Here is a 9,542-nt window from a genome sequence, read left to right as displayed (position 1 = left end):
ACCTTTTTGATTGCTTCAGTCTGTTACTGTTTTTGCACCAACTCAGCCTACCTATTACTGCTTACAGGAAGAGAAAGAACTGCATCTCTTCACCCAGAAGAAACAGAAGGAGGGAATTATCCTGGGCTCAATTGAAACTGCAGCCAGCAGAAATTTGTGTCTGTTTTTTCCTCCAGCTGCGAGCCATCTGTAGTTATCCCTATTTTTTTTTTTATCTGTAATAAATTGATAGCTCCAAGGGGTGAGCACACTGCAAGGCAGAGAAACATATTTCCAGGTTGCCATCAAGAAGTGGTTCAAATGGATCAAATGAGAAAGGAGGAAGCTGGCTACTCCTGACAGCCATCGTAACAAGTCATACGGCAATGAGGCAGTGACATGTCATCTCCTGGTAACAATATGAGCTATGGGGAGGGGGACAGGAAAAGAGATACATTTGAAAGCAGTTTCTGCAAGTCTGGAGCCAACAGCCTCCAGTGAATGTGTGTACATGCAGGGTGTGAAGACGAGGGTGTAGGAGAAACATCTGCCTACTGGAAGGTTTTACATACTCCTCTAGGCATCTACTTCTGGCTCTTGAGACAAATGGGATTGAATTCAGCCTGGCCACCTTGGTATGCCAGTGTTCTCATGCAACCCCAGTGGCCTGTTTATTGGCTGTTGACACCAACAAGCAGAGCTGGTGGAAATGAAGAATTTGCACCAGTGTGAACATATGAATTAGTAACCCAGCAATGGATTTGAAAGTAATTGGGCAAAATAATATCTCAGCTTTTAGCTACAGAGTAGATTCTGTGTTCCACTGGGTGTGTTGTACTGCCGGTCCAGCACAGCTCTGGGCATTTCTCAAGGCTGGCCGTGCTTGCTGACTGTAGTGTAAGTCCTCAAGGTCACGCTGGGAGGCTGCCTGAACCTGGGCTCTAAAGCTCATGGGAAGGGGAAAGGCCCAGCTAAGCAGGCATTAAGGTTCTCGTTAATGCAGCGCAAAGGGATCAGATACATCAGATGAAGCCAACTGTCCCACAGCCCAATCCAACAGCAGATAGTCTAAGGTCAGCTCTTTCTAAATACACTGCTGATCTCCCAGTCTGAGTGAAAGCTGGCCTAACAGATGGCTGTGTGGACAGAAAGCATGCGAGCCACATCTGCTCTCAAGCCCATCCTTCATTTCCCAGAAGAGACGAAGCCACTTCTGCCTCACCTTATCGCCAGATACCTTGTAAAGATGGAGACTGCTGAGTCTGCAAGTCCTCCTTTGCATTACACCTCACATTGCCACAGTCCTTTGTGCAGCATGCTGATCCGGCAGCATTTTACATCTGCATCATGCAGGTGTAAACTGGGCTACTAGAAAACAGGTCCTGCAGCTTTGCTTTGGTACCTGGAAGCAGTGATACATGGAGGAATGCAACACTGCTCCAAGGTATGGCCATCCTTGAAAATGGGCACTTTTTTTTCACGGGAATGCCAAGCATTTCTGGACCTGAAACCCCAGCAGCTTCCCTTTAGATCAAATGATTGCTGAGCATTTCCAGGAGGCTGACTCAGTAACTTTGTGAAATCACTAGTGCCAAGTGCTCCTGTGTTGACAGGCAGAGGAACAGCAGTTTATGGTCTTCCTTGTTCACCAAAAGAAACCTTATCTCTGATCCTATAGTCACCCTGAACAAATGCAAGGCCTTTCTGGAGGAGATGTGTGTGTTGTGTTAATTGCATATTTTGCTGAGATGAAAGGTCTCAGCATCTCTCAGTAACTTCCTCTGCTTCCTTTTGTTCTCCAGAAGCCTCATTTTTTCCCTCCTAATATTTATTCATGAGGATTTTTGCTTTCAGAAGCTTTAGAGCAGCTGCTCCTGGTCTGATGGAATTCACTCAGCAGCAGAGATGTCTTTTCATCTGTTCAGCACAGCCAGCTTCGCCATCGACAAGCATCTGCTTCTCTGGACAGGACTTCAGCTTCAGCACCATTAATATGCATTTTATGGAGTGCAATGGAACACATGTGCAATCTGCAGGCTAAAGCGTCTGCATAGTTTTGCACATATGCACACCTGCATGCAAAGGGCATCTTGTCAAGCCAAGATCTTGGTCTTCACAATATGGACGTGGTTTCATGAAGTGCAGTGACACGTGAATATGGTATACATATGAATATATCCTGATATCCCTATTTGGACTCTTGACTTTTTTTTGGTATATGTTACAACTGGCCAAGTTTATCTTTGGTGTAACTCCAAAATTCAGATTTTTAAAGTCATTAGTCTGGTTGTGAGTTGAATTTTGATGACTTAATCCCAGAAAGTGGAAACAGGCTTCAGTTTTTTCATGGCAAGGCAAAAAGTGTTTTACCTATAATTTCTTGGCAGAAGCTTTTCTTGAAAGAAGGGACAGACTAGAACTTCTATTGTCATTACAGTATTATTAATGCAACAGTAGAAAATTTTACCTTCTATACTGTTGTGCTCATTTCAGCTTGCACCACTGAATTCATCTATACATTGTGGATGTACAGCTGATTTTGAACGCATGAAACATCTGGTCTCACGGGCACATCTGGCAGCTGGAGAATCAACCACCTGTAGGGAAAGGGCATGTACAGCTAAAAGAGGAGTGAGTGCACATGTAAACTGGAGGATGGATTCAGGGTCAGTATGTGCCATCTAATGTCTCACCATTTTCTGGAGATTATAAGCACACCTCCTTAACTCAACTGCTTATCACTGTTGTCATTTCCCCATACATTAGACCTCCTAATTGAAAGCAACCAAAGTTACGAAATTCAGAGTTAGCAAATAAAAAACTTGACTGAGTCCCCTCCACCCTCAGCCTGTTACCTTTGCTCACACAGAGGAGGTAACACTATTTCCCCTAGAAAAGTGTATTTTGCAATTTCCAGGCACAAAAGAAGGTGGGGGATAAGGTTGGAGTTGCATTAGTACCAGTAGCCATGAATGCTTCATCTACTATAATATATGACCTATGTGAAACACATCTCTTTTTTTTTTTATGTCTCCAAATATCCTGAGACTTCTTTGACTTTATTTCAAGAATCTCAGCTCTGAAAATATAAAGGAAAAAAAGAAAAAGAAAGGAAGAGGAAGAGTGAAAAAGAGAAGAGAAAAGAAAAGAAGGGTTAGACCAAAACATATGGAACAGGTTCTCTCTGGGGCAGCTAATCTCACAGGGATGAGCGAAACTGGTGTAATTGCTTCATTCTTCTCCCACTTTCCCCAATAACTTCAAGAGAGGAACCTCTGGGTAATAACTAGAGTGGGGTGACTATATCAGTTGCACCTTTCAGAAACTGAATCTCCTAGTGCCTCTGTGATTCTGTTTCCTCACTGGTACTAAAAGAAAGTAAAACTTGTCCTCCCACTCCCAGAAATTTTGGAGATCCTCAGGTGAGTCACACTGTGGAAGTCTGAATCACTGCTATTTAATTACTTCATTACTTCATTAGAGGATTTCAGTGGAGTCTGGAGAACGAGGATGTGTGGGGCCCAGATCCCTGCCAGCACAGGGATGTCCCCTGGGGGAATCTAGAGCTCTGCATCAACTACTTCCAGAAGGAAATCTGTGGAGCTGCAGGGCTTGCACTGGGGCAATGGCCAGAGCCTCTGCCTTGCCTGCCAGGCCTTCCATCTGGATGTGTCAGAGAGCACTGGGGAGCCACCGAGCCAGAGACAGATGCAGTGAAGAGGGAGCAATGTTTCACTAGTCTGTCAACATGTCATTAGGCTCTCATGAGGCAACATAGAGCAGAGGGGTGTGGGGAAGAGGGGGGAGATGGCAAGGGGAGCGAGAGAGAAAGAGAAAGAGGGGCAGAGAAAATGACAGAGTATTGGAGAGATGGAGAGGTTGGTGCCAATGCCATGTAAATCACTGCCAAGGGGAGAGCTCCATCAAACACAAGGCCAGTACTATAAATCAGCCCATAATTAGGTGCAAAGAGGAAGCTTTAACATCCTCATCAAATTGATTAATACATCTCGTGGCTCAGGACAGATGTAGATGGTGTTTATGAACAACTGCAAAGCAGCCAAGGCTGTGTCTGGGGCAGGAGGAAAAGGAGCTGGAGGGAGGAGTGATGGATCTGAAAACAGAAGCTCCCCTTCTCTTCATCACCGCACTTTCCTGGGCAAAGGCTGAGGGTATCCCCTGCCTCTCAGCTCATCTGCCTGCAAGCTCTGTGGAAATGAAGTAGTTAATGTTAGCACAGCACGAGGGCAATGGAAAGCCTCTATTTTAGGGGCTGATCCAAAACTATCAGTGCTAATGAGCATCTTCCCAGTGATTTTGGTGCAATTTGGTTTAAGTCGTTAATAAGCACAATTACAGGTAGTCTTGAGTGAAGACAATAAGAGCAAGCTGCTGGCTACGAGAAAGCAGAGATGAAGGAACACAAGATGAGAGGTCTGAACTCTGATCACATTCAACTCAGCAAATCCACTGCTGATTTGAAAGGGTCAAGGGTTCAGTCCAGATCGCATGTCCCAGAGGGGAGGTCAACAGTAGAAAGTACAGAAAAGGATGGGAATGGTGTTCCCTGCACTGAGATCCTGAAGTCAGTGGTGGCTGTGAGGCAAAGCAAAGCTAGAAATGAAGAGCTCCGAGCCACCCTTGTGGCTGCTCATCCAAGGCTTTCTACAAACCACCTGCAATTTTTCAGTTTCTAGGAGTAAGGCCCTTCACTGAAGGAATATGGTTTTGGTACTTGCCATGTGGTCAGCTTGAAAGTACTCAAAAGTTTGACACAATGAATGTTATATGAATTCTGTGCCATTATTCTCACTGTTGATGTATTTCAAATCCCTGTCTGTGGATTGTTATGAGTTGCTAATGCTTGTATTATTTCATGATTACAAACACAGACAGTCCCTACCTCAAAGTATTTACAATCAAAGGATAGGAAAGATAGCAGGTGGATACAGATAGATGAGAGAACCTAAGAAAATGATGAGACTATGTTGGTCAGCAGGATAAGGCCACAGCGCCAGTGCACTTGCTGCCCAGACATCAAACGATCATGCAGGGTGCACAGGTAAGGTGGTCAGAAGCTCACGATGCAAACAATTTATCACACAGCTCTGCAATTTAGCTGTTATTCATCACTTTTAGGTGTGTGTGCAGCAGGCGTGCATGGCCAGGGCGCCTGAACATGGGGCAGGAGGAACAGCTCTGTAGACAGCAAGTTGCAATAGAATCTCAGATCTGCAGCTTTTCTACCTGTTTTGCTGCAGTTAATAGTGCTATATCCAGCTCTTACATTCTATTTTTTGTTACTTTGGCCATAAAACCCTTCATAAAGGAGGTCAGCACTGTTCCCACCTTTTTAACAAATGGAGAAACTGAGGCACAGAGAAAGAAAGTGACTTATTTGCCCACTATCATCCAGTAGGTCAGGGACAGAAGCTGGAGTAGACCTCAGCTCTTTGGTTCCCCTGCTCAGTGCTCTCCCACTCCCCTTTTCCCCCAGACTATGCTCCCTGGCATCCAGAGACTGTTCTTGGGTGCTGAGAAAGAGCCCTCAGCTTTCACTCTGGCTTGACAGCAGGGATCCCCTAGTCCTGCTGGGGAAGGTTGGTAAAAAGTCTGGGATATGCAAGTGAGGTGTCTCTAGTGGAGTGACAAGATACTTAACCCCTTAGCCCTTAGAAGTTATAGACGTGATGTGGTGTGCATGTGTCAGCAAATAATTCAGAGGTGAAGGGGTTACAAGAAACACAGCTCCTCCGCATCCCTCCCTTTGAGAAGATACAGGTTGGCTTGATCCGTGTTCGAAAACACTGCCTGCTTTAAGCTTCATATCAAGCTGCAGTGACTGTTTCATAGGATATATTAAAAAATGAAAAAAAAAATCCTTCTATAGAAACAGCATAAGCCTTATTTACTGCCAAGAAGTACCCAAGAAAGAAACTCTTTATAAACAGGTTTATAAACAGGTTTTAAACACCCCTGGTTCCGAGGACCTTTAATCTCTCTGTATTAATCCAGGCAGACAAAGACCTTGCCCATGTGTCATTATGGCAGAAGGATAAGGCCCCGATAGACATGACTTACAGGCTGCAAAAGCCACTCCCTGTGCTCACCAACAGACCACAGACTCCAGAGATCCCAGCAAAAGCCATCCAGCCCCAAGGGATGAGCCACCAAAGGGTTTTTGTCATCTGTCATCTGCCTCAGAGAAGAGTTTGAGAGGGAAATACAGTCTTAGCAATCATTCCACCTCATATCACTGCCCACAAAATGTTGTGAGCAAGCTCACGAAGAGAAGTACTAAAAACACTTGGCTTCTAAACTTAAGAAGCCTTCAGATTAAGAGGATGGTGTTCCATTTGGAGCTCGCTTGCTTGTTTTCTGCTTTTCTGCTGGAATTATATATTCTCAAAACACAATAAACATTAAAAAAAGCAGAATATCCTTTTCAGCTGCAAAATCTCTCCTATCCGCCTAGGCTCCCTGCCCACACTAAAGGATAAACATCTAATCCTTAGCTAGAGCCGCCATCCTTGCTGCAGAAAATAAATGCTTCCAAGGAAAAATAAATCAATGGAAATTAACAAAGCTCAGGGTAAAAAATCCATGCCCTGCCAGTGTGATATTTGAGACAACATTTTTTTGCATGATTTAATGTCATATAATTACATATATCAGTTCCCATTTTAATTGATTTTTCCATCCATTTATTAAAGTTTCTTAAGGCTGAACCTACTCTTCTTGTAGTCAATGGCTAAAAGCTTTTAATTTAACAAGGACAGAATCTGTCCACAGTATAAACTCCATGGACAGACATGTTTTTTCCTCCTGTATTTCCCAGTGCTTTTTGTAACAGAGACCACTTTCTAATGGGAGTTCTTAGGTACTACTGTCATACATTCAAACGGCTATACTTCTTTTTTCTTTTAACACGTACATGTGCACTTAATGAAAAACAGCCTGTAAACATTATAGCCTGATTCCTCTCATGCTTGGGGAAATATCGAACAACTGTTTACAGTCCATAGAATAGCATTAGTAAAATAAGAGAATCAAACCTTAAGGTGTCAGGTACACTGTTGGCTGACTGCAGGATCCACTATTGATTGCCATGGGAGTTTTGCTTGAAATTAGGTCTGAACAAGAATTTTAGGATTTAACTCTATGTACATTCATACAGGATGATAGACTGTTTACTTTTCAGGAATCAGACTGGGTTTTCTCACCTTTACCCAGATTTTACTTGAGTTACTTTTCATTTCCAATTTTTAAAGTTATAAAAGTGCTGGGATTTAGAAACAGTAACTACCTCTTCGAATCATAGCTTTGAAGTTGCGGCTGAATGAACTCTCCCACAGAGCAGGCACTGAAGTTTCATTTCTGTCCCAGTCATTGTATCAAACTGGACATTGACGCTTATGATGTTTCCCAGGTCAACTGAATTTTTCAGTAACAGTTTTCAAACTTCATAATAAACAACAAAATCATGTGTCTATTCCTCTCTCCCCCAACTGTGACTTCACTACAGAGTTTTCATTCAAATTACTCCTCATTTATACCACATGAAGTCAGGCAGGAGAAAAGAAGATTTGCTTAAAAGAAGAAAGGGAGTGTTTGGATGTGAACTGCAGGAGGGAATTCCCCATCTCCAATCTCCCCATCTTACAGAGCTCTGGATGCAACTGGTGGTCAGGATGTCAGTGGCCAGCTCTTCAGCTGGTTGAGCTGACTTAAACAGAACTTGAGTCCATCATCTGAAGGCTGTACCTCCTCTGCATCTGTAGCATAACTGAGCCTGCCAATGCCCTCGTGCTCCAGTGGTACAAATCATCCTAATAAAACTCAAAAGGTGAGTAGCAATGTCCTGTTCCCCGAGCCACAAGCCCAGAGAAATATACAAGTTTAAACATTCAAAAGTCAGTGAAAAGATTTCTCTGGTGCTGTGGACAGCAAAGTCCAGTGAGCAAGGGCCCCACTGTGGACTGTGCCCCAGCTGGAGTGACAGCACAACAGGCAAGCCACTTTGTGTGTCCTTCAGCCCTGTCAGGGAGCAGTTATTGATGAGTAAGGGCCATTCTTAAGGTCTCTGCTCCAGCCCCTTCCTCTGGCTCAGGCCCCATTGTGGGCCCAGCCCAAGGAACAGTTCACGAACCCTGATAAGCAAAAAAGAAAAAAAAAAAAAAAAGAAAAAAGCCTGTTTGTAGTGCAGGGAGAAGCCGTTCCCAGTGGTTCTACTGGAGGAAGGCAAATGTGCATCATGCACAACAAGGCAGACATGACCTCCAAAAGGAAAGTACATGTTCAGCAACGCAACAGTTCTGGTATCTGTAAATATTTATGCGATCAAAACAGAAGGCTTGATCCTGCAAAGTGCTACTAGTCCTCAGTTTTCGTCTGAACCCCGCTCCTGAATTCAACAGTATTCAATATACGTATTAATAATTCAGGCAATGGAACAGATGTACAGATGACTTCAAGATGGGGAAGACGGACAGAGCTGCAAGCCCCTCAGAGAGCAGGGTTTGAGTTCAGAAAGAGCAATAATCTGAAAGCAGTAAGATAAGAAAGATGAGTGCTAAATTCCAAACTTGTGAAGGAAGAATCAACCACACAAATGTGAGCTGGGAAACAAGTGCCAAGAAAGCAGTTTTGCAGGAAAAGATCTGTGACAATAATTGAGCCAAAACTGAAAAGGCATGAACAGAATTATGCTGGCCTGCATAAAAGGGATGTCAAATTTAAGATACACAAAGAAACCTCCTCACTCTCCTCAGCCCTAAAAAGGGCCTCAGCTGGCCCCGTTTTGGACAGCACAAGAGAAGAGCCTAGGGGGAGAATAACAAAATAATTTCAGATCTAGAAAACATGACCTACATGGAGAGACCAAAAGTAGTGGCTGAGTGTAGGGAGGAGACTGAGGAGAGATTTATCAATCTTCAAGCATGTTAAAAGCTGCCACAAAAAGGAAGGTAATAAACCATGCTCCATGTTCACTGAGGATTTGACAAGGGGTAATGAGTTTAAACTGCACCAAGGGAGGTTTAGATTAGACATTAGGGAAAACTTCCTGACAGTAAGGACGGGCAGCACCAGCATGTACTGCCTGAGGGGGCTGTGGGATCCCCATCACTGGACATTTCTAAATCTAAGAAAAGTTAAATGTCTGACTGAAGTAACTGTTCCCACAGAGAGATCGGTTGATACAGCTCTATCTTTTGAGTTTCTACAACTGTGGCTTCCAAGTGCCCTTGAAATACGGAAATGAAAATGTACATAAGCACAAACAAAGCAACATAAACTCTACCTGTTGTAAAAGCAGACAATATCAAGGCACTGAATTTGCTGGTAAAAATTTCAACAGTCATTTGCTTAATGTTTCTCTCACACCCAGGTAATAAAAGTGGAGCAATTCCTTCAGCAGCTCAGAACCAGGCACCCTCATCCATGTGTTGCTCTCTTCAGTTTTTCCCCTACTACCAAATCTTGTTGACTTAAACAATAATAAATCAAAGGCAACGGCTGCAGCTCATACAACACACGCAAAATCACAAGCCTCTAACCTTCAC

The sequence above is a fragment of the Charadrius vociferus genome, unplaced genomic scaffold, assembly GCF_000708025.1.
Source record: "Charadrius vociferus isolate BGI_N301 unplaced genomic scaffold, ASM70802v2 scaffold509, whole genome shotgun sequence".
Classification (NCBI taxonomy): Eukaryota; Metazoa; Chordata; class Aves; order Charadriiformes; family Charadriidae; genus Charadrius; species Charadrius vociferus.
This window is presented reverse-complemented; position numbering follows the sequence as displayed.